A 24,279-nucleotide genomic window follows, 5' to 3' on the forward strand; every position below is an offset into this window, starting at 1 on the left:
CACCATACAAGATGTCATCTATGCAAGATGGAGTCATTTAAACATTTCATTTTAATCACTTTCACACAGTTGATACCGGCAATGGCCACTGAGCCCTCAAAATAGACTAATGCTTCTTTTTTTGTAGACATAACTTTTCAACTTGTCTGTGAACCTTGGGGGTACAGATGTAGACGTCTTTACCTTGACTTTTAATGCATTAAATAAGCAATGCTATATCTCTTATCTTGACTTTTTTTAATGACTTTTCAATGGCTTTTGTTGTGTGATATCACACTGCAGTTAGTTATCAGAATCAAGTTAAAGATGGCTACATCCGTAGGTTCAGTAGTCATGTCCTTATCATCAGAAGGCAGGATTACAATCATATGTAACACCTGTTGTATAAAGCTGGAGACAGATAACCCCTTCCTGCCCAGTAACTACTGCACATGACACAGAGCACGCTCACTACAATCTCCCAAATGACTCATTGAGTAATTTTTGACTTTGACAGCTTTTTGTCAAAATTGCTTCCGTGAAACAAAATACATATTTAGATAAGTTTTAATCTATATTTTTAACTACTACACAATAAATATATTTCTGGTTGCCAAGTCTTCAAAAAAAATGGTCATCAAAAGAAACAATGTTAGAAATAAGACAAATACAGCTCGGAAAATCAAGAACCACTACAATATAACTTCCCTTTCTATTCATTATAAAGATAAGGGAAGTAAAACAAGACTTGGCAGAAAGTACCTCATTTTAAGCAACCGAGAGAAAAAAAGTAATTTGGTAGAGGTTAGAAAGGCTTTCGATTAAAGGTGGCTGAGCGGAGGAATCTGTGATAAGACATAGCTGCTTCAGCTGTCTCACCTTTACTGAACCTAATTCAATTCCATTTTAACCGACAATGCCTATGTCTATGGTCAACTGATGATAACATTACCACCTCGCTAACAATACATATCATATATCCTATTCAGTTATTATCCTCCTGCCATCTATTTATCCATTTATAATAGTTATGTAGAATTCTTTACCACTGCCATAGCTGTGAAAGGCAGAGCTGAAAGGAGGTATTCATCTGTATTTGGAAATGAAAGACAAATTTGACTGACTGTGATACAATAAAGCATATGACAGGCATAAAATAAATGCATTCACTCAGAAGTAAAATGATGCTTTTCGCTTTTTGATCTTCTAAAGAATTTCAGTAGTGTACCCAAATTATTTTCATTTTTATGTGTCCCATTTATTTTTTTATCATGAACTAAAATGAAGGAAAACGTAATTACATTTTTTAGTAAAAATTAGCACTAAATAAGTTTTATTATTAGATGTGTTGAAACTTTAAAGCTAATATTCATTTATTTATATCCTTGGTAACGTATCTTTTTTTTTTTAGAAGATAATGTTGTAAGTACTGGGTAAGATGTAGGGGGTATCTCATCTCAACAACCCCGATTAGGGCATATGAACATTATAAAGGTGGGTCCCCCCACTTGTAACCCCTCCTATAAGTCAGTGCGAAGTATGGCTATCAAAGAGCATATCTCACTCTTGTAGATCCGGCCAATCCATGTATTACATTGTCAGGTATTCATTTCATGGCAGGTATATAATAATATAGTGGCTTATAGACAGTAAATGTATGGCAAACTGCAGCTTTCCCCGGTGATATCCACTGAATGCCAGGAGTTTCTGAGTCCGAACCCTTGGCAATCTGCTGATCGAACTGGCTTTAAAGAGGCTCTGTCACCACATTATAAGTGCCCTATCTCCTATATAAGGAGATCGGCGCTATAATGTAGGTGACAGTAATGCTTTTTATTTAGAAAAACTATCTATTTTAAACCACTTTATGAGCGATTTTTAGCTTTATGCTAATGAGTTTCTTAATGCCCAAGTGGGGTGTTTTTACGTAAGACCAAGTGGGTGTTGTACAGAGGAGTGTATGACGCTGACTAATCAGCATCATACACTTCTCTCCATTGATTTACACTGCACTAGCGATATAGTTATATCGCTATGTGCAGCCACATACACAAACACACTAACATTACTGCAGTGTCCTGATAATGAATGTACGTCTCTACTAGCCTGGATGTGATGTTTATTCAGAATCCTGACATGTCTGTAGCGTCTCTGTGAGATTTACAGCAAGGCAAACGTAATCTCGCGAGATTACGATGTAACCTGTCATTTCAAATGAGATTACGTTTGCCTTGCTGGAATCTCAATGAAAAGATTCAGAAGTGTCAGGATTCTGACTAAACATCTCGCCCAGGCTGGTAGTGATGTATATTCATTATCAGGACACTGCAGTAATGTTAGTGTTTGTGTACGTAGCTGCACATAACGATATAACATTATCGCTAGTGCAGTGTAAATGAATGGAGAGGAGTGCATGACGCTGATTGGTCAACATCATACACTCCTCTGTACAACGCCCACTTGGTCTAAAGTAAAACACGCCCACTCGGGCATTAAGAAACTCATTAGCATAAAGCTAAAAATCGCTCATAAAGTGGTTTAAAATAGATCATTTTTCTAAATAAAAAGCATTACTGTCACCTACATTATAGCGCCGATCTCCTTATATAGGAGATAGGGCACTTATAATGTGGTGACAGAGCCTCTTTAATAGTTTACAGGGGATGTCAAGATAAGACAACTCCTTTAAAATCCAGTTATTTTGGACTGTGCAGTCAGACCTTCACTTTATGTAAGAGGTCAGGGCTGAATTACTTCTGTTGGATTGGACTAGTTACTAAAAGCCTTTAATAATAAGACAGTATGCAATAAATTAATAAGGTCCCTCTTGTGGTGGCTGCAGGCTGCCAGAATTTCAGCATTTAAAGTGTAAATGAACTTTTATAAAAAAAAAACTTTTGACATGCCACAGTGACACAAACAGCATTTTTGTACAATGGGGATGTGATCGCTGAGATACATACTGATCACTAAAACAAAGTCAAAGAAGCACTCATAGATTTTCCATTGAGCCCATACACCGCTCGCTTGGCTTTCGAGGAAAGCCGATCAGAAACAAAGGAACACAGCGCTCACCTGAGTGCTTCTGCGACTCGTTTTAGAGATCGATGAGAGTCTCAGCGATCACACCCCCACTGATCAAAACTTCTGACATGTGACATAGTATAGTTACAGTTTAATTCATTGTTTATGCAGGGGATTTAAGGCTCTGTATCAGAAAAACTGAGCTCCAATGCTTATAAAAATATATCATGAAGTCAATGAGCACAGAATTTTGAACATAAAAATGATATGTTAATAGCGACATATACACTTTAAGCGGTCTCTTCCATCCAAGGACATACTAAGCTTTCAACTACTTGCTATGACGGAGGTAGTTACCCTTAGGGTATGTGCACACCTTGAGAGGATTTTACGTCTGAAAAGACAGACTGTTTTCAGGAGAAAACAGCTGCGTCGTTTCAGACGTAAATGCTGCTCCTCGCATTATGCAAGGCGTCTTTGACGCCTGTAATCTTGAGCTACTCTTCATTGACTTCAATGAAGAATGGCTCAAATTACGTTGCAAAGAAGTGTCCTGCACTTCTTTGCCGAGGCAGTCAATTTACGCATCGTAGTTTGACAGCTGTCAAACGACGACGCGTAAATTACAGGTCGTCTGCACAGTACGTCGGCAAACCCATTCAAATGAATGGGCAGATGTTTGCCGACGTATTGTAGCCCTATTTTCAGGTGTAAATTGAGGCATAATACGCCTCGTTTACGCCTGAAAATAGGTTGTGTGAACCCAGCCTTATAGTCCTTGGCTCCAGATTGTTACCTCGAAATTCCTAGTGTGAACTAACTATATACCATGCCTGGCATTGTAATGAAAAAGTTTAAGCTTACTGAATTGGTGTTATATTTCATAACTTCCTGCAGTTTATTGTGTATTAAAAGTCATTTTCAAGAGCAGAAACCCTTCATGCTGTAAAGGCTCGGTTGTTAGTGACTCAGGCTGATTTACATGCAGATTGCCTTTCTGCTTTTTTTGTCAGTAACTCTCTAATTTGCTTCAAAGGAACAAATCAATAAGTAGCCAATGAAGAAGCTGTAATCTTAAAGTCAATTCAAATAGGCTGAAATTCAGCTCAATTGTAAATCTATGAAATATGTGACACCATTAGTTATTGAAACAGTAATTTTATGTTGACAGCTGAAAAATGCAACATGCTCCGACAACAAAACTGCTTATGAATGAAGCGATTCAACCAACAAAACAACTTTACGTGAAGACTTCCTCCTGTCGGTGTTGTGCACTGATGTTTGAAGAATGCTATATAATGAAGAATCATTAGTATGGAGCCATACAGGTCACGTGCACTGCCTACAGGTTCCGTATGTACAGAGATAGCAATGTTTCTAGGGGAGAATACTTCAGTAAATACGTAATCCAATGGGTTTTTTCGTACAGAATTTGACAAAATAAACATTGGTATGTCTCCATATGAAATCGGAGGCATACAGAGCTACAGGCTTATGCCCCCCCCTATCACAGCCCTATAGCGAACTGCAATACGGCAGTGTGCATGAGTAGCTATAGTGTAGAGGGCAGAGCTAGCAGTCACACACCAGCCCCATGAGAGCTAATATGGCTGACAACGAAAGATGCCAGACAGCTACTTCCTGTCCCAGAAATGGAAGACAGGAGGAAGTGAGATATGAGACATATGTAGAGAGAACGGATTTGCAAGGTGACCCCAGTATTTGTAATCATTTATGGCTCATTGACAAGCCACAGTGTAACCAAATAGGGTCCAGGTGCTCAAAAAAAGAGTCAAATGGCCGACTATACGAGCCATGGTTTACAGAACCTAAATCTTTTTTATTCAAATAAAAGTATGTATATTCATATACATGTTTTAATGCTCATATATGATGGGAGTATATGGGGTAAAATAAAAAACATTATCAAAAAAATCCCCACAGTGTGAGAATAGCTGGAGGTGACAATGCTAACCTTTTGACTTTTATTTTACCTTTTTGTAGTCCTGATTTAATAATCTGGACTATACATTAGGAATGTAGAGGATAATATCACAGAAACAAGAGGAAGCAATGTAGACTGCCTGGAATAGAAGCCAATAAATCAACTGCACAATAATCAGGTTAAACTGCTTAATTTTTATGCTTGCCTTATATTTTTCTTTTTAAAAAAGGGAATAAAATCCAGATGTCAGCTAAACCGGTTTATGTGGAATTTATATAAATAGAACATGGTAACGTCATTATACAAAAAAGGTTTCTCTAACTACCCGGAGTGTTTTAAATTAGTTTGGAATAATATGAAAGGCTATTTTAAGAAGAGAATTGGTAAACTTACTTCCTACTGTGGAAGGATACGCTACTTTTCTGTTGTGCTGGTTTTAAAGATTTCGGAGAACAACTGTCAGGGGATTTCTGAGCCATATCATGTGGCTGTACTTATCCTTTTAACAGATTATAGTAAGATAAATCCTGCGGGATAAAGCCTCTAATTTTCCTAAATTAAGATCCAAAAAATATAGCTGTTTTAGTCTAGGGACTTTCCATTTGAAAAAAAAAAGAGAAACTATTTTTCCTTTTTAAAAAAATAAATAAAAATAAAAAATATATCTGCGTTATAAAAAATCCCATAATACTTTGTTGGTCTGGTGAGTAGCGAGCTCAAATATATATATATAGCAGAGCATTGGCGATTTTTATGCACTCAGTGACCCCGCTTTGTAACTTTACGTGGTCGGCACTTCGTGGCTGAGTTGCTCTGGTTCCTTCCACTTTCAATAATACCACTCACAGTTGATGGTGGAATATCTAGGAGGGAAGAAATTTCATGAACTGATTACAGCTTGTTACAATGGTGATGTCCTATTAATGGACCACGCAGGAATTCAGTGATCTGCATGGCGAGGTGCCGGATTTTATACACATGTGGCAATGGGACTAAATTAAACACCTGAATTCAATGATTAGGATGTGTGTCCCAAAAAATAAATAAAAATTAGTTGACAAAATAATATTTTACATGGTTTGAAGACTGTGGCGCACCTACAGTTGGCATTGTAGAATAGGATACGGTTCTCACCCCACCGTCCTCTTTAATACAGTGCTATGTTTGTACTGTGAAAGCTCTTTGAGATGGCCATCCAAAATTCCAGTAAAAAATGGTCTTTTAGAAAAGTGATCCTCAGTGGTAGACTAAAATTATATTGGGCCCTGGTCTGTACATAAGCTATGGGCCCCCACGCCACATGTGAGTCTCACCTACGGATGTAGCCATCTTTATCTTGACTCTTATAACTTGCTGCAGCGTGATATCACACAACAAAAGCCATTGAAAAGTCATTGCAAAAAGTCAAGATAAAGGATCTTGCCTCTGTGTATTTAATGCGTTAAAAGTCAAGATAAAGATGGCTACATCTGTACATGTCAAGATACATCATGTGGCACGCTACGCACTAACATTAGAACATACTGGTGCTACTAATAGAATCTGTGACAATATATATATATATATATATATATATATATATACATATATATATATATATATATATATATATATATATATATATATATATATACTGTTTATATACCCTGTTTATAGACCCTAACAAATAAAAAGTTATTGCCTTATAACCAGCACATGGCGGAAAACCCTAAAATGTGTCTGGTCATTTAGAGGTTAATTAAGAGCCAATAGAATAAACAGGCTGAAGGATAGAGAAAGTGGGAGATATTACATGTACTTTGAGATATATTAGACCTATGCTAGAGGCCTGGTTTGCTCTGCTTTCAATCAAGCTCAGGATCGCAGCTACAATCCAGCCTGAGTTATAGCTGAGAGAAGCACAGGTTGAAATGAGAGCTGCAAGGATATTCATCTCTCAATTCAACCTGCTCATTCTTTGGCTGTATCATAAGATTCTTAGCTTTCAAACAAGTCCTGGATTGCAGTTGTACCTTCGTCCTAGCCTGAGTTACAGCCATTACTAGCAAGGATGTATCAGATGCATCCTTGGCTACTGAAGTGCCTTCTTGCGAGGATGTATGACGTACTGTACGTCCTTGAAATGGAAAGGGTTAAAAGAAGTCTGTCACTAGATTTTAGCCTACCCAATGGCTAACAACCTTATTGCTAACTATTAGTGTTACCCATTTAGTAGTTCAAAATTTGATGACAAACTCCCTATAAGCAGGGCCGGCCTTAGGGGTGTGCGACCTGTGCCTTCGCCCAGGGCGCATCACTCCAGCAGGTGGAAGGGGGCGCTGCGCAGGTTTCCTTCCCCTGCTTGTTTTAGAAGTGCTCGGGCCCGGTGACTCAGCAGTCGCCTTTCCAGCCAGGTGCTTCTTCACTTAGTTGCCGTCGCTACCTCTGTAGCAGCCATAGCGGCTGCTAGCGGCGACACCAGGCATGAGGGTGGTGGCGCCAATAGCAGCTGCTGCTACAGTGGTAGTGACCGCACTATAGCAGAGCAGGGAGGTATCTCCCAGCTCTGCTATCTACTAGCGCCACTGTAGCTCCCTGAAGGAGTGGAATCCCTGTGTGGCCGGGGATTCTGCTCCTGGAGCGCTCCTTGATGTCTCTGTCCATATATGGACAGTGACATCAGGGGAAACTACTGCAGCAGAATCCCCGTCCACAGCGTTGCAGACGCTGTGACTGGGGATTCCACTCCAGGAGAAGCCAATCACGCCATTGTCTATAAATGGACACAGACAACAGGAGCTTCTCCTGGAGTGGAATCCCCGGTCAAAGCGTCGGCAATGATGTGGACGGGGATTCCGCTTCAGGAGTTTCCCCTGATGTCACTGTCCATATATGGACAGACACATCACAGAGTGCTCCAGGAGTGGAATCCCCGGCCACACAGGGATTCCACTCCTTCAGGGAGCTACAGTGGCGCTATCTACAGGAAGGGGGGGTTGCTATCTACAATGGGGCTGTGAGCTGTGTGGCACTACCGACAAGGGGGCTGTGGGCTGTGTGGCACTACTAGCCAGGGGGCTGTGGGCTGTGTGGCACTACAAACCAGGGGACTGTGGGCTGTGTGGCACTACCAACCAGGGGGCTGTGGGCTGTGTGGCACTCCCTACCAGGGAACCGTGTGGCGCTCACTACCAGGGGGCTGTGTGGCACTCCCTACCAGATGGGTGTGTGACGCTCCCTACCAGGGGGCTGTGTGGCGCTCCCTGCAGGGGACTGTGTGGCGCTATCTAGAAGGGGGCTATGTGGCGCTACCTACAAGGGGGCTGTGTGGCGCTACCTACAAGGGGCTGTGTGGCGCTACTTACAAGGGGGCTGTGTGGCACTACCTACAAGGGGCTGTGTGGCGCTACCTACAAGGGGCTGTGTGGCGCTACCTACAGGGGGAATCTGTGAGTGGTGGGCTGATGGTCATTTTCCTGTGATTGACGGGCTGATGGTCTTCAAGTGGTCTCCGCCTCTGACCTCCAATTGAAATTAATAGGAGGCAGAAAATACCTGTGGCGCCTGTTTGGAACTTTTTTGCCTACGTCTTTTGCCTTAGCTTCAACGGCTTAAGAAAAAACAAAAAAAAGATCAAACAACGCTGTCAGTTCCTGAAGGAATTTTGAGGCAGAACATACCCTACGAGTGTACTGCTTTTTTTTTTTCAGCTGTTTTCTGTCTTTCTCAAAACAATTTTTGGTATGGGTGCCCTGAGGAAATTTTATTTTTCCAGTGCTGCCTCGAGTCCGGAAAGGTTGGGAAACTCTGTTGTAGGCTACAGGATCACGCCCGCCTATGCAAGGATCCCGTCGTGGAGCAGTTCAGTTCGTCATGGGAACGGGGCCTAGGTGAGTGCAATTTTTGTTTTTGTTTGGGGGCACTGTCTACAAGGGGGAGGTGGGGGACTGTATTGCACTGTCTACAAGGGGAAGGTGGGGGATGTATGGCACGATCTACAAGGAAGAGTTGGAGGATTATGGCACTGTCTACAGGGTGGCTGTATGGAAAAATCTACGGGGGGGCACTATACTGTGCGGGGGCCACTAAGCAGATATTATAATGTGTAGGGGTACTATAGTGGGCATAATACTGTGGGCACAATTAGAGGACAAAATACTGTGTCCTTTAAGGGGTTGTAATATATTATATTATTAATTATTATTATTATTATTATTATTATTATTATTATTATTATTATTATACTGCATGGGGGCACTAAAGAAGCATTATAATTTTTTTATGGGGCATTTTTTTTTAATGATGGGGGTGGGGCGCCGAAAGATCATTTTGCACGGGGCGCCTTCTATCCTAAGGCCGGTTCTGCCTATAAGTTAGGTACAAGAAACAATCTTTTTATTACCCTCTCAATTCACTTTTCTTTATTAAAAAGGAATGACCCGAGGTCGCACGGCACCACAAAATATCATACATTGCATCTTTCTTCGGCTGTCAAATCGGATTGTTAAGAGACATGCAACATATTTGTGAGTAGCCCTAGTCGTGCCTTTAGCAATATCTTTAAATAATTTTTCAACATTGTGTAATGCCAGGGGTAACAGATATAGCAGCATATATAGTGGCCGCCCGGCCCGCTAATGCTTCACAGTAGCGCACTGTCACCAGAGCTCTGGGGAAGTCCATGCAACCATGAAAATTAACAGCGACCTAGCTTTTACATTACGGGAGGTCAGATCAAGTAACAACTCAAACTTGCGCCAGGTTATCATATAGCTCATATACTTACTGCTGGGTCCCTGTATCTAAGTATCATGTGTGATACTGTCTGCTGGGCCATGTATCTAAGCCTATCATTATGATACTGTCTGCTGAGACAAGGTGGGTATGTGGGACTACCTACAGGAGACGGCATGGCACTGTCTACAAGGGGGATGTATGGCAGGGGGACTGTGTGTGGAACCATACAGGGGGCTGTGACGCTATATACAGGGGTGTTGTGACACTATATACAGAGGGGTTGTGACACTGTATACAGGGGGCATTGTGTGGGGAACGCTCTACAGGTGTCTTTGATTAGATCCCAGATACATAACTTTGCTTGGGGCCCCAGAAATGCCAAATTTGCCCCAGAGTAGCCCTAGTCGTGCCTTTAGCAATATCTTTAAATAATTTTTCAACATTGTGTAATGCCAGGGGTAACAGATATAGCAGCATATATAGTGGCCGCCCGGCCCGCTAATGCTTCACAGTAGCGCACTGTCACCAGAGCTCTGGGGAAGTCCATGCAACCATGAAAATTAACAGCGACCTAGCTTTTACATTACGGGAGGTCAGATCAAGTAACAACTCAAACTTGCGCCAGGTTACCATGAGCCAAAATGAGAAGCGGGTTACCCTGTCGGCACCCTGGAAGATCAAGGAGAATGTGGAGATATATATACATAATATATAGAAAAATATGCAGGATGCACTGCCCAGTCATCCCTTAAATACCTATTGGCTGCGGAAGAGAAGTGATGAGTAAGTAAGCGCTCTTCTTCCACTTGCTCATAATCAGGGGTGCAGCCGCCTGATGACGTCGCATCGCCGCTGCGATTCTTAAAACTACAAGCAAGTAGCAGCTGCGCTATGGAGTCAAATCGTGGCTCTGTTTTAGCGCATTTCAGGGTTGAATGAGTGTGGTCCTCTCAAGAAAGAGAGCCTATATACATAGGATATAAAGGGAATCGCCAAAATCAGAGTCTAGATGAGGTGTGGCCTTCTAGAAGAGGTTGACAGGTTTTATTGTATAAATTTGTATGATATTTAATTGGATAATGAAGTGAGTATACAGTAAGTCTCTGTTTAATGTAGAGCCCTATATTCGGCATACAGAATGTGCTCATAAATAATAAATATCCATAGGCCCCATTCACCCAGCATATGCCAAAAGAGTAACATCCGCCGGGCTGGTATATGCCGGTATACTTTTTTTTTCTTTGCTGTACTCTACGCTTATTGTAGGTCAAATTAAATGTAAGCTGATTATTGGAAAAGTCATATTTTTGTAATACGCAGACACCTATTATTTGCTATCTTCCTGAATCCCAGACCAAAATGAAATTCCTTTGCAAATCACTCAAGCCATAATTTAATTAAAGTTCTAAATATTATAGACCTGAGCAGATTTTTAGACTTAATGTAATGAAATCCATTATCTTAATTCAACAAAATGAGTGAGCACTTTTTTATTTCTGCTGTAAGTGGGACTTATTGTAAATGTGAAGAAATGATTTCTTGCTCTGTAACACGAGCTCCCGGCAATAGAGGTGGAAAGTAAAGTTACACATTAGTTAATTAATGTATTGATTAAAGTAATATGTTAATGTCGAGTCATCGGATCATCATCTAGGTCCAACAGTGCTAGCGAAATAGTAGTTGTATTTCCTTTTATAAAGGTGGCATTTTGAAATTGTATTTTTTGTCATGTTTTAAGTCAGAGAATAGTTTTAGTTCACCCTAAATGTCCGATAATTTAAATTTTCTCTGCTATTATCTACAAAAAAGGACTACACTCATTGTAATAGTATTAAAGTGTAACTAAACTTTTAAAAAACTTTTAACATGTCATAGTGACATGTCAGAAGTTTTGATCGGTGGGGATCCGAGCACTGAGACCCCCATCGATCACTAAAATGAAGCGTCAGAAGCGCTCGGGAGAGCGCTATGCCACTTTGTTTTTTATATGCTTTCCTCGGAAAGCTGAGCGAGCGGTGTACGGTGTTGGTCCACTGTGTTATATCAAGTCCAGAGTCAACCCAGCGTCGACCAGGAAATCTTTGAGCACTTCATGCTTCCCTCTGCTGACAAGCTTTATTGAGATGCTGATTTCATTTTCCAGCAGGACTTGGCACCTGCACATGCTGCCAAAAGTACCAACACCTGGTTTAATTACCACAGTATCACTGAGCTTGATTGGCCAGCAAACTTGCCTGACCCAAACCCCATAGAGAATCTATAGGGTATTGTCAATAGGAAGATGAGAGACACCAGACCCAACAATGCAGACGAGCTGAAGGCCGCTATCAAAGCAACCTGGGCTTCCATAACACCTCAGCAGTGCCACAAGCTGATCACCTCGATGCCACGCCGCATTGATAACACCTCAGCAGTGTCACAGGCTGATCGCCGCCATGCCACGCCGCATTGATAACCCCTCAGCAGTGCCACAGGCTGATCGCCTCCATGCCACGCCACATTGATAACACCTCCGCAGTGCCACAGGCTGATCGCCGCCATGCCACCCCGCATTGATGCAGTAATTCATGCAAAAGGAGCCCCGACCAAGTATTGAGGGCATATACTGTACATACTTTTCAGTAGGCAAACATTTCAGAATAAAAAATAATTTTTGAAATTGCGCTTATATAATATTCTAATTTTCTGAGAGACTAAATTTTGGGTTTTCATTAACTGTTACCGTAATCATCAACATTATAAGAAAGAAATGCTGGAAATAGATCACTCTGTGTGTAAGGAATCTCTATCATATAGCAGTTTCACTTTTTTTAATTGAATTACTGAAAAAAATTAACTTTTTGATGATATTCTAATTAATTGAATGTAATATATATATATGTACACACACACACACACACACACACACACACACACACACACACACACACATATGCACACACTTTTTTTGAGGGGTGAACATATGTTAGTACAGGGATACTTACTGCTGGGTCCCTGTATCTAAGTATCATGTGTGATACTGTCTGCTGGGCCATGTATCTAAGCCTATCATTATGATACTGTCTGCTGAGACAAGGTGGGTATGTGGGACTACCTACAGGAGACGGCTTGGCACTGTCTACAAGGGGGATGTATGGCAGGGGGAATGTGTGTGGAACCATACAGGGGGCTGTGACGCTATATACAGGGGGGTTGTGACACTATATACAGAGGGGTTGTGACACTGTATACAGGGGGCATTGTGTGGGGAACGCTCTACAGGTGTCTTTGATTAGATCCCAGATACATAACTTTGCTTAGGGCCCCAGAAATGCCAAATTTGCCCCTGAGGGTTAGTACAAGGATACTTACTGCAGGGGCCCCCTATCTAAGGCTACATTCACACAAGCGTGTCAGATTTATGTGCGTAAAAAATGCGAGTAAATCTGGTCCTGTGCGTTGCGTTTTGCGTCAGTGTGCCTAGCGTGTGGCATATGTTTTTCACGCACTCGCAAGAACTTTTTTTTTTCAGTGTAATTGATATGTGAAACATGGACAGCACAGACACGGATGTCATTCATGTGCTGTCCGTGATTTTCATGCACCTATTGACTTCAATGGGCGGCTAGGTGTGTGAAGTACACCAATATAGTACATGCAGTGAGTTTCACGCAGCAGACACTCGCTGCATGAAAACTCACGCATGTGTGAATAGCCTCATTGAAATGAATGGGTCCGTGTGCTGTGCGTTATTGCAACACACTGGACGCAGATGAGAATCACGCTTGTCTGAATGAGCCCTAAGCCTATCATGTGGAAAAATGTAGATTTACTTGTGTTTACTTTTTGAGAGGGGGGTAAATGTCTGTTTGTGGCATGTAAGCCTATCATGAATTATACTGTCTGCTGGGGTCATGTATCTAAGCCTATCATGTGTGATACTGTCTGCTGGGGCCATGTATCTAAGCCTATCATGTAGGATACTGTCTGCTGGGGCCCTGTATCTAAGCCTATCATGTAGGATACTGTCTGCTGGGGCCCTATATCTAAACCTATCATGTAGGATACTCTCTGCTGGGGTCCTGTATCTAAGCCTATCATGTATAATACTGGCTGCTGGGGCCATGTATCTAAGCCTATCATGTGTGAGCATGTCTGTTTGTGGCATGTATCTAAGCCTATCATGAATTATACTGTCTGCTGGGGCCATGTATCTAAGCCTATCATGTGTGATCATGTCTGCTGGGCCATGTATCTAAGCCTATCATGTAGGATACAATCTGCCTAGAATATGCATCCAATTCTATCCAGCGGTGTAGCTATAGGAGCCTTAGTCTTATAGATATGCGATCTCCGATATGTGTGGAAAAATGTAGATTTACTTGTGTTTACTTTTTGAGAGGGGGGTAAATATATGTCTCAGGTCTTGTGCCCCTAATCTTTTAACATCCTAGCAACACCCCTGACGTACACCGTTCACTTGTCTTTCCATGGAAAGCTGATCAGAAACGAAGTGGCACATCGCTCACCTGAGCCCTTCTGCCACTTCGTTTTAGCGATTGGTGGGGCTCTCAGTGCTCAGACCCCCACTGATCAAAACTTCTGACATGACATTCCAGAAGTTTTTTTAAAATTTTTTTAGTTACCCTTTATCCATATTGGGGGATTATTCCTACTCAGAAAAATGAGCGAAGTTCAAAGAAATCTCTTAGCTTCACCATTTTTAGAAACATCCTTTTTGAAAACAGCTGCTATAGGGCCCGTGGAGATAGGGGGCTTATTCCAGGTTGGTATCATCCAGATTGTAGTGGGTGCACAGGGTTGTGGTCTCCATAGGTGTTGCAATGTTAACAAACATGGAATCTTCATGGTGGCACCAGAACCTCCTTTATTAATGGTGGTTAGGAGTGTGATTGTGTCATGCAGTATCTGGAAATGGCCTAATTTTTGTCTTTGCCACAGGGCCCCCTTTCTCTATGCCACTACCTGACAGTAAAACGTAAGCATTAAGCACTTGCCGAAGAATCACGTCCATTTACGTCGCGGTAAGGGTCCCCTTCCTGCATATCGACGTATATGTACATAGGCCTTATTCATACAGTGCAGCTTTGTAGAAGCTTTTGCTTGTATTTTTAAGCCAAAACCAGGAACTAAACCTAAAAAGAGGAAATATATAAAGGACGGCCTTATAGGTCTGCTCTATGGATCCAGTTCTGGTTTTGGCTTAACAAATGCATGCAAAATCTGAAGTTAATCTGCACTGTGTGAACAAGGCCATAGTGTTCGCGCTGAGCACACATGCAATTTCCCATTGGAGGACGGCTGTGATTTACAGTTAACCTCCGATACTAACAGAGAATACTCAGATCCCTGCCATTTAACCCTTTTCTGCGTTGTAATCAATTTCTATGTCTATCTCAAAATGATGCACAGAAAAATAGAAAGGGGCATTGGAAAAATTCCAACTTTTGTACCATATAGTTCTACATCCGACAATGTTTACCTAAATTATTCATTATTATTTTTTTTATTATTATTTATGATAGAATTTCAGCAGCTTTTGCACAAAAAATGACTCTCAACGTAAAAATATCAAGAAAGAATTTGTTTAACTGATTGGGATAGCGATCACGTGTAATTATTTCACTGATCCTATACCAAGGGTTGATTTTCCAAGTAGGAAGCACAGGGTCAGCTACCCAGCTCCTTTGTACATAAGTGCCTTTTAGCACACAGCAAATCATGTTGGAGGTAATAAGTTGTGAAATGTCCTGGACCTAGTCTTGTAGGAAATTCCCACTGCCTTTCCAAAATCTCACCACTGGGTCCATCTCTTTTTCTTTTAGCTATTTTTGTTTTGTTTTGCATAACACTGATATTATCTTCTTCATATACCATAATCATCTATGTAAATTTACTTGACAAGTTGCAGAACTGAGTATATCCAATGCAAAATCGAGTCTTTGTGAGACATCTTTTTTGGCAATTGAACATAGGACTACTGTACTATCTTAAAAAGGTTGTCTCATCAAGCCAACCCCTTCTCTAAAAACATCTAACATGGTGATCAGATTATTTACCGGAGAGGGGGGGGGGGGGGTCACTTCCTGGAATTCTGGAATTACCAGTGAACAGCTGTTATTGCCGGAGAAAATATAGTCTGGCCCCTGTAGGGAAAATGTAGTATTACATGTTGCCCGTTGAAATGAATGGGTGACCAGGTAATACATGGCTGGGCTGAGTCAGCCAGAGTGGGAGTCAATGTTACTTAGTGGCTCTCTGATCTGGCTCACATAGGGGGTCCTCATCAGGAAGTTCTCTATATAAGCTCCATATGCCTTAATGGGGCATATTAAGATGGGTTGTCAGTTTGAGACAACCGCTTTATCTCCCAGGGCATACACAAATGCCACTCAAAAGTGCTAATAGTAAAGCCATATGTGCTTTATCTGTATTATAATAGTCAATCTGGAAATTTAATCTCGAGAAGCAGCTGGCCAAACAACAGTCAATAACAGTCTCTCGGATAAGAGTATCTGGGAAGATAATCTGGCAGATACTCGAAGTAGCAGACACGTGGCACAGATGATGCTTGGCGTAGCATATGACACTGGACGTGGCAGATGACACCGGACGTGAAAGATGACACCTGACGTGGCAGATGTCTCCGGATGTGGCAGATGACACCGGACGTGGCAGATGACACCGGACGTGAAAGATGACACCAGACGTGGCAGATGTCTCCGGACGTGGCAGATGACACCGGACGTGGCAGATGAGGCACACACGACTCCAACAATAGGCTTAGGCTCAGGAACAAACACAGCAACAGGATATGTTAAGCTGGATACGGAAACACTAGGAGCAGGATACAACTAAGGGACTATTTGCATAGACGAATACAGGAATACAAACAATGCTCAGGCAAGGAGACGGAGGGGCAGAGCACTTTTTAAAATCCAGTGTGTTACTGGGTGTTACTGGGTTGAATGGGAAACTTTAGACAGGTGCGTGCGCTGGCCCTTTACGGGGCACAGGAGAGCACTGCAGCCGTGTGTGTCGACGTCTCTGAGGAGGGAGACGCCAACATGAAGGTACAGTCCTGTGGTCTCGGCTGCCAGTAAGTGGAACATGCCGGCGGTAAGTGATCGCGGGCATAACAACTTCAATAGGGCTATTTGATTAAAAAATAAAATAAATGACTTTCCTCCAGAAACAGCACCACTCTTATTCATGGGCTGTGTATGATATTGCAATGCAGCCCTATTCACATAAATAGGTTTGAGCAGCAATACCACACACAACCACCAGACAAGAGTGGCACCGTTCCCAGAAAAAAATAAATCTTATACAACCCCCATTAAAGTGCCCAGTCTGTTGAGCTCTACTTGATTAAACTGTGTTTTCCCTTTAATTCGCAACATTAGACAAATTTTTGAGTACTGGAGTAAATTTCTGAGTCATCCTATTTTTAATATTATTTGTCTAACATTTTTGCACGGCTGTGGATTATTTGCTAGGCATAACAGTCATTATTATGCTCTTAACACGACCACTCTCCTTTATAAAACACAATTTAATTGCTCTCTAATGCTACAACCTAAAAGCAGCGACACGTTCGTCTCTTAAGTAGTTGCAACCACAAAAACTCAGTAGCATTGTAAAATAAATACGCTCTAGTAAAGTGATCTAATTTGCAAAAGAATGGATGAATTGTCTTCCTCGAAGGGTTCCTTAGAAAAGAAGTCAATAAAGACTCCATATAGAACATTGTTCTAATTTCCTCTGACACAGGTCTGAATGTCAAAGGCCAACATGAAGAAAGTGATGGCTTCTAGAAACCCTTCACAATCCTATATCCAATAATGTTGTACATGAGTAAAACACAATTTGCTGTTAGCTGGAGGGACTCATGATGATGTGAGCTGCGGGGTTTACAAAATAGTAGGTTCAGTAGATTACATTGTGTTATATTGAAACGAAAAGCACGGTGGCTCGTACAACTTATTGGTCTTTGTTTTGTCGGTTCTATAATTTATTAAAATATATTTCTGAGTGGTTTACATAATGACTCACCCACTATATAAGATTGTAGAAAATGTCACCTTGTTATATGGAGAAACAGCATGATGCATGCCAATGTAGGGGTGTGGAGCTGCTGCTTTCCGATGAAGATGCTACTGTGTATTTAAAGAGGCTCGGTCACCAGATTATCAAATCCCTATCTCCTATTGAATGTGATGGGCGCTGCAATGTAGATAACAACAAAGTTTGTTTTTTTTTGAAAAATGATCATTTTTGCCCAAGTTATGAGAAATTTTATATTTATGCAAATGAGCTTTTCAATGGACAACTGTGCATGTTTTCTCGTATTTCCAACTGGGCGTGTATTGTGTTTTTACCAACTGGGCGTGTATTGTGTTTTTACCAACTGGTCGTGTATTGTGTTTTTACCAACTGGGCATTGTGAATAGAAGTTTATGACGCTGACAAATCAGCATCATACACTTCTCATCGTTCCCACCCAGCTTCTTTCACTGCAGAAATACAGCGTGACGTCACCCACAGGTCCTTCAACATTGTCGTTGGACAAAGAAGATACATCGGCTCCAAGCATCCAAAAGGTTAATATGCTCGTCTCTAGGGAGTTTGCTATGCTTACCTGCACATACCCTGCACTGTACTCTCTGACGCCTGGTGCTATAAGGGATGCTCCCCGCAAGGAGAGAGAGAGAGAGGAGAGAGAGGAGAGAGAGGAGAGAGAGAAACAGAGACTTACACCAATGTCCAAGCTAACATTGATAGGCTCACCATAAGAATGTACAGTAGAGTCTCATTTTTTGCAATGTGAGTGCTGTCAACATGAGGACAGAGATCTAGAGTTTTCCAAGCTAAAACTTGAAGGGGTATAACTCTCAAAAGAGTGCCGTAGGCCCCTTTACTTTATATAACAGTTCGAGCTCCAGCTCATAAGCCCACAATCATTAGGTACACTTATTAGGGCCCATGGACATCATAGAGGGGGAAGCCCCACTTGAGACCCCCTCTCCAGTAGCCTGCAAAGTGACTGCAAAAAGCAGCACCAGCTCTGGTGCACTTGGCGTTACAATGTATTATATTGTCACCCATTCATTCCAATGGGCGCCTTATATGTAATACTATATGTAGGTGAAATCTGTGGCCATCTTTACCATGAAAAAGACTGCTGATGGCTGGGACAGCTTGTTTTAGACAACTATATATTTATATAGAAAAGCATTAACAAGTTATAACTCTTTATAAACTACAACTTTTTCAAGGAAAAAAAACATTCAAACACAGACCGCATGCACACATCCATGACCTTTTACACGGCCGCAAAACACGGACCGCACACGGATGCATGGCCGCCATCAGGGAGATACTGCCGGTACTGCTGTCAGGGGCCCGGTCAAAATGTGAAAAAACGGGGGCCCGTGCTCCACTGCCGGAATGCATTTGCTCACGGGCCCTTATGATTTCACTTTGGTGAAAGGAACAGGTCCCATCACGGAGCCGGGGCCCGTTGTTTGCATCAGAGTAAAATCATAAGGGCCCGCTGTTCACATAGAGCCCGCCCCTCCTCCTCCTCCTCCGCGGCGTGACAGCGCGTGTGGAGGAGACGTCATGAAAGTGGCGGGAGGTTTGAATGCAGTGGAGGCGACAAGCAGCAGCAGCAGAAGAAGAAGACTCCTGACACAGTGAGTACAATATGTAATGTCTGTGTCAGTATGTAATGTCTGTCTGTCAGGCTGCTGCTGCCCGGAGCCTCCTCACATCACATCCCCACAATAAAAATCAGTGTTACCCATGTCACACTATACACTCTCAGCTCTGCTTCATATTCTTGTATCGCTAGTAGCAGTTCTTACCTCTTATCTCCAGGGCTGTGTATCAGAGGGAGAAGACAGGTTTATTGTCCCGTTATACGCAGCCCAGGAGATAAGAGCCATCGCAGAGCTGCTACTAGTGATACAATGCGGTGCTTCAGTGTCCGGAGGATCATACAGTCCTGGGTAAGACACTTGCTTTCTACGGAGGGGGGGGGGGGGGGTTGGATGACAATGGGTACAGTGAGATGATGGTGTAGTGGGTAGGAGATAATAATGGATGGTGGATGACACTGAAGGAGACATTATACTAGGGGGATGATAACTGGGGGAAAAGAGGATATCTGAAAGGAGGGGTAGAGGAAGGAGAGAGTATACGTGGGGGAGGGGGAGAGATCTTTAAGGCTATGTACACCTTTTTTTTTTCATACAAAAAAGTTTATTAGTGTCAAACTTTGTAAATACTTTTTATTAAAAATAATTTTTACTTTATGTGATACAGCTGCTTTGTATCCTGTATACAGAGCAGCTGTATCGTGCACAGAGACCTGTATCTGTCAGGTCCGGGGGACTGACGGGTTCAGTGTCGGCGGGCCTGGATCCACCTGTTATCGATCAAATCTAAATTATGAACAGGGACACGCAGGACCCGCTGACCTGACAGATAAAGGTTTCAGTGCATGATACAGCTGCTCTGTATCTCATAAAGTAAAAATATATATTTTTTAAAAGTATTTACAAAGTAGCACCAAACAGACTGCTAAAACAACAAATACCACACTCACTTTACATAGCCTTCAAACATGTGGTGGGTAGAGACAGGGCCGGCCTTAGGATAGATGGCGCCCCGTTCAAAATTATCTTTCGGCGCCCCACCCCATCATAAAAAAAATGGCCCATAAAAAAAAGTATAATGCCCTCCACAGTATAATGCCCCTTTAGTTCCTTCCATACAGTATAATAATAATATATTAATATATTATAATCCCTTCAAGGACACAGTATTTTGTCCTCTATTTGTGCCCACACAGTATTATGTCCCCTAAGTGCCACACACAGTATATTGCCCCCTGTAGTGTCCCTACACAGTATAATGTCCGCTTAGTGGCCCCCACACAGTATAATGCCCCCCTCCCCTTCCTGCCACACACAGCCCCCCTGTAGATAGTGCCCCCTGTAGATTGTGCGATACAGCCTTCAAACGATATTTACTACCTCCTATTAATTTCAATTGGAGCTCAGAGGTGGAAACCACTTGAAGAACATCAGCTCCCCACTCCCAGTAAAATAATCATCGGCCCCCACTCACAGTGAAATGACCATCAGCCCCCCCACTCACAGTAAAATGACCATCAGCCCACCCCTCACAGTGAAATGACCATCAGCCCCCCCCCCTCACAGTAAAATAACCATCAGCCCGTCACTCACAGATTCCCCCTGTAGATAGTGCCACACAGGCCCTTGTAGGTAGTGCCACACAGGCCCTTGTAGGTAGTGCCACACAAGCCCTTGTAGGTAGTGCCACACAGGCCCTTGTAGGTAGTGCCACACAGGCCCTTGTAGGTAGTGCCACACAGCCCCCTGTAGATAGTGCTACACAGCCACCTGTAGATAGTGCCACACAGCCACCTGTAGATAGTGCCACACAGCCACCTGTAGATAGTGCCACACAGCCACATGTAGATAGTGCCACACAGCCCCCTGTAGATAGTGCCACACAGCCCCGTTGTAGGTAGTGCCACACAGCCCCGTTGTAGGTAGTGCCACACAGCCCCGTTGTAGATAGTGCCACACAGCCCCCTTTAGGTTGTGCCACACAGCCCCCTTTAGGTTGTGCCACACAGCCCCCTTGTAGGTTGTGCCACACAGCCCCCTTGTAGGTTGTGCCACACAGCCCCCTTGTAGGTTGTGCCACACAGCCCCCTTGTAGGTTGTGCCACACAGCCCCCTTGTAGGTTGTGCCACACAGCCCCCTTGTAGGTTGTGCCACACAGCCCCCTTGTAGGTTGTGCCACACAGCCCCCTTGTAGGTTGTGCCACACAGCCCCCTTGTAGGTTGTGCCACACAGCCCCCTGGTAGGTTGTGCCACACAGCCCCCTGGTAGGTAGTGCTACAAAGCCAAGTGGTAGGTATTGCCACACAGCCCCATGGTAGGTAGTGCCATACAGCCCTCTTGCAGGTAGTGCCCCACAAAACCCCTCTTATAGATAGCACCCCTCCTTCCTGTAGATAGCTGCACTGTAGCTCCCTGAAAGAGCGGAATCCCCCTGTGGCCAGGAATTCCGCTCCTGGAGCGCTCTACTTGATGTCTCTGTCCGTATATGGACAGTGACATCAGGGCAACTCCTGAAGCAGAATCCCAGTCCACAGCGTTGCCGACGCTGTGACCGGGGATTCTACTCCAGGAGAAGCCCCTGTCGTCTGTGTCCATTTATGGACAGTGACGTCAAGGGCTTCTCCTGGAGTGGAATCCCCGGTCACAGAGTCGGCAACGCTGTAAACAGGGATGCCCCTTCAGGAGTTGCCCTGATGTCACTGTCCATATACGGACAGAGACATCAAGTGGAGCGCTCCAGGAGCGAAATCCCCGGCCACACAGGGATTTCGCTCCTTCAGGGAGCTACAGTGGTGCTAGTAGATTACAGTGCAGGGAGATACCTCCCTGCTCTGCTATAGTACGCCGCCGGCCATGGGGGGGCCTTTTCCAAAGGGCGGCACGGGCGCCCTCATGCCCGGTGTCACCACCCATGCCACTTTCTGTTCTCCCAGAAATCCCCTCCTCCTTCCCCCGCTGAGCCCTGGCACTTAGTCTCTCCACCTTGCCCCCTGATACCCACCAGCTAGCTCTGCCCTGCCCCTCCAAAGAGATCTCCTACTAGTTTGCTTTTCACCGCTGCCTTACCTCCGACCCCTTTACTTTGTGCCCGCCCCAATAGTGAGGGGGGCCCCAGACTCCTTGGCTGTATGGGGCCCAGAAATTTCTGATGGCGGCCCTGCACGGATGGCTTCCATGCGCAGTTAATTTTTTTAAATGTACTATTGATAAGAATGGGTGAGAATTATCCACAATAAACTTATAGAAATAGGACCTGCTTTGAGTTTTGCGGATCGGGCAAACGGATCTTCCAAAAAAATTGTATGTGTGCATGGCCCCATAGAAATGAATGGGTCAGTGTGATATCTGTTTATAAAATGGATAGAACACTGAAGAAAATAACTGATGTGTGCATGAGCCCTAAGAGTCCTACCTCTAAGGGGGGGGGGGGACCCCAGTCTAAAACCATATAATTACATATTCAATGCAGGAGTTATAGATCTCCCCTTCCCTAACTCATGTCGCCATTTCCAGTTTTTGAGAAGTCTTTCCCATAGTCTAACAATTTCAGATTGCTTAATCTATTCCTAGAACATTTATAGACTATAAGTTAAAAATTCAGAAATTACTTACACAAAAAATTTAAGGATCCAAAAATTCCTAATGAAAGGTTATGTCTGCAGATAGAATAGAACTGGGTCAAATATAAATATAAAAAGATTTCACAGGAAGGACAAACATCTGCAAAAAAATGCACAGAGTCCGTGTTGATACAATAATTCATCCTCCGCATTTCTTTATATAGCTCAGAGGAAAAAACATTTGCCGTCTAAATAGACCTTGTAACCCACAACGACAGACGAACAAGAAGCATTTCCCATGTGATGTCATTCCCCAATTAGCATCACATACTTTCCTATCTGAGTCCCACCATACAATGGTTTAACGTAGTACATCACACATACAAGCCCATAGCGAAACGTTCAATGCATTGACTTGTAGACTAGAATATCCACCTCTTGTTTATCATCCATGACTTAAAGATTATGCATATACTGCAATATTCAAATTAATTTCCACCTTTTAAAACCATGACGTTAATAGGTTCAACATACTGAGCGGGTTCATTTCTTAATATATCTTGTATATTGGTGAGAGCTCAGTTTTTTCAATTAAGAGCACCACCTTCCCGACATAGAGTTTAATAAAAAAAATGATTGTTACCTGTAGCCACCACTAGGGGGAGCTCAGGAGCCCATTGTATTCTATTTTATTGAGTTTAATGTATAAACTGTATGAAGCAAACTCCTTAAAAATTAGAAAACACATTATTTAACTTCAACCTTCCATGGTTCTGTACAGTTTTGTTGTCTCCCCTGAAAATAAGCTACAGGCAATAATCCATCACAAATTGGTGGCAAAGTAGTATAAACCATAGAGGAAGCCCATGTGGTTGCTTTGGTGTCAATCAAGAGGCATGCCCCAACTCAAGTTGGACCCATGCTCGATTCTCATGGGTAATGTGAAGCTTGTCAGGGCTCCTTATCTTCACAGGATCTGTAAACTCTCTGGGGTAACTGTCCACAAGGTCTTACCATCGTTCTCGCCAACAAAAAAATGGGAAGGGGGGGGGAGGTGCATCAAGCACCTTCTGCCCTGGCATGGGTTTTGTGATTTCAGGAACCAGTGCAAGAAGGCTCAAGTTTGCTCTCTTGTTATACTTCATTTTGGATCCTGGCTGGTTTTAGTCACCTTTATTCTCCTATAATGATCTCCGCCATGATCAGAAAAGTGAAAGGAAAAGGGAAAGTGGAGCTACTGTCAGATGACTACTGATCGATTTTATCAGCTCTGCAAGAACAAGCTAAATTCTGCCAATAGATGATAAAAAGATCAATAAAATACTATAAGAGAATTAATTCATATTTGATTCCCCTAAATTCTTGAAAATCAAATCTTACAACCGGCTAAA

The 24,279-nt window shown here is 42.8% G+C and overlaps 1 long non-coding RNA gene across 3 annotated transcripts in view; it reads left to right on the forward strand.

The window, feature by feature from the left end:
- Positions 1–19,301: 19,301 nt before the first annotated feature.
- LOC142656460 (uncharacterized) overlaps positions 19,302–24,279 on the forward strand; it is a 189,684-nt gene continuing 184,706 nt past the window's right edge. For 2 of the 3 annotated variants that reach the window (XR_012849680.1, XR_012849678.1), the window contains exon 1: positions 19,318–19,362. This is a non-coding gene — a long non-coding RNA (uncharacterized LOC142656460). Of the gene's footprint in view, positions 19,363–24,279 lie in introns of all 3 variants that reach the window. The other variant, XR_012849679.1, reaches the window with a different exon arrangement.

Source organism: Rhinoderma darwinii, chromosome 6 (genome assembly GCF_050947455.1).
Source record: "Rhinoderma darwinii isolate aRhiDar2 chromosome 6, aRhiDar2.hap1, whole genome shotgun sequence".
In the NCBI taxonomy this organism is placed as follows: Eukaryota; Metazoa; Chordata; class Amphibia; order Anura; family Rhinodermatidae; genus Rhinoderma; species Rhinoderma darwinii.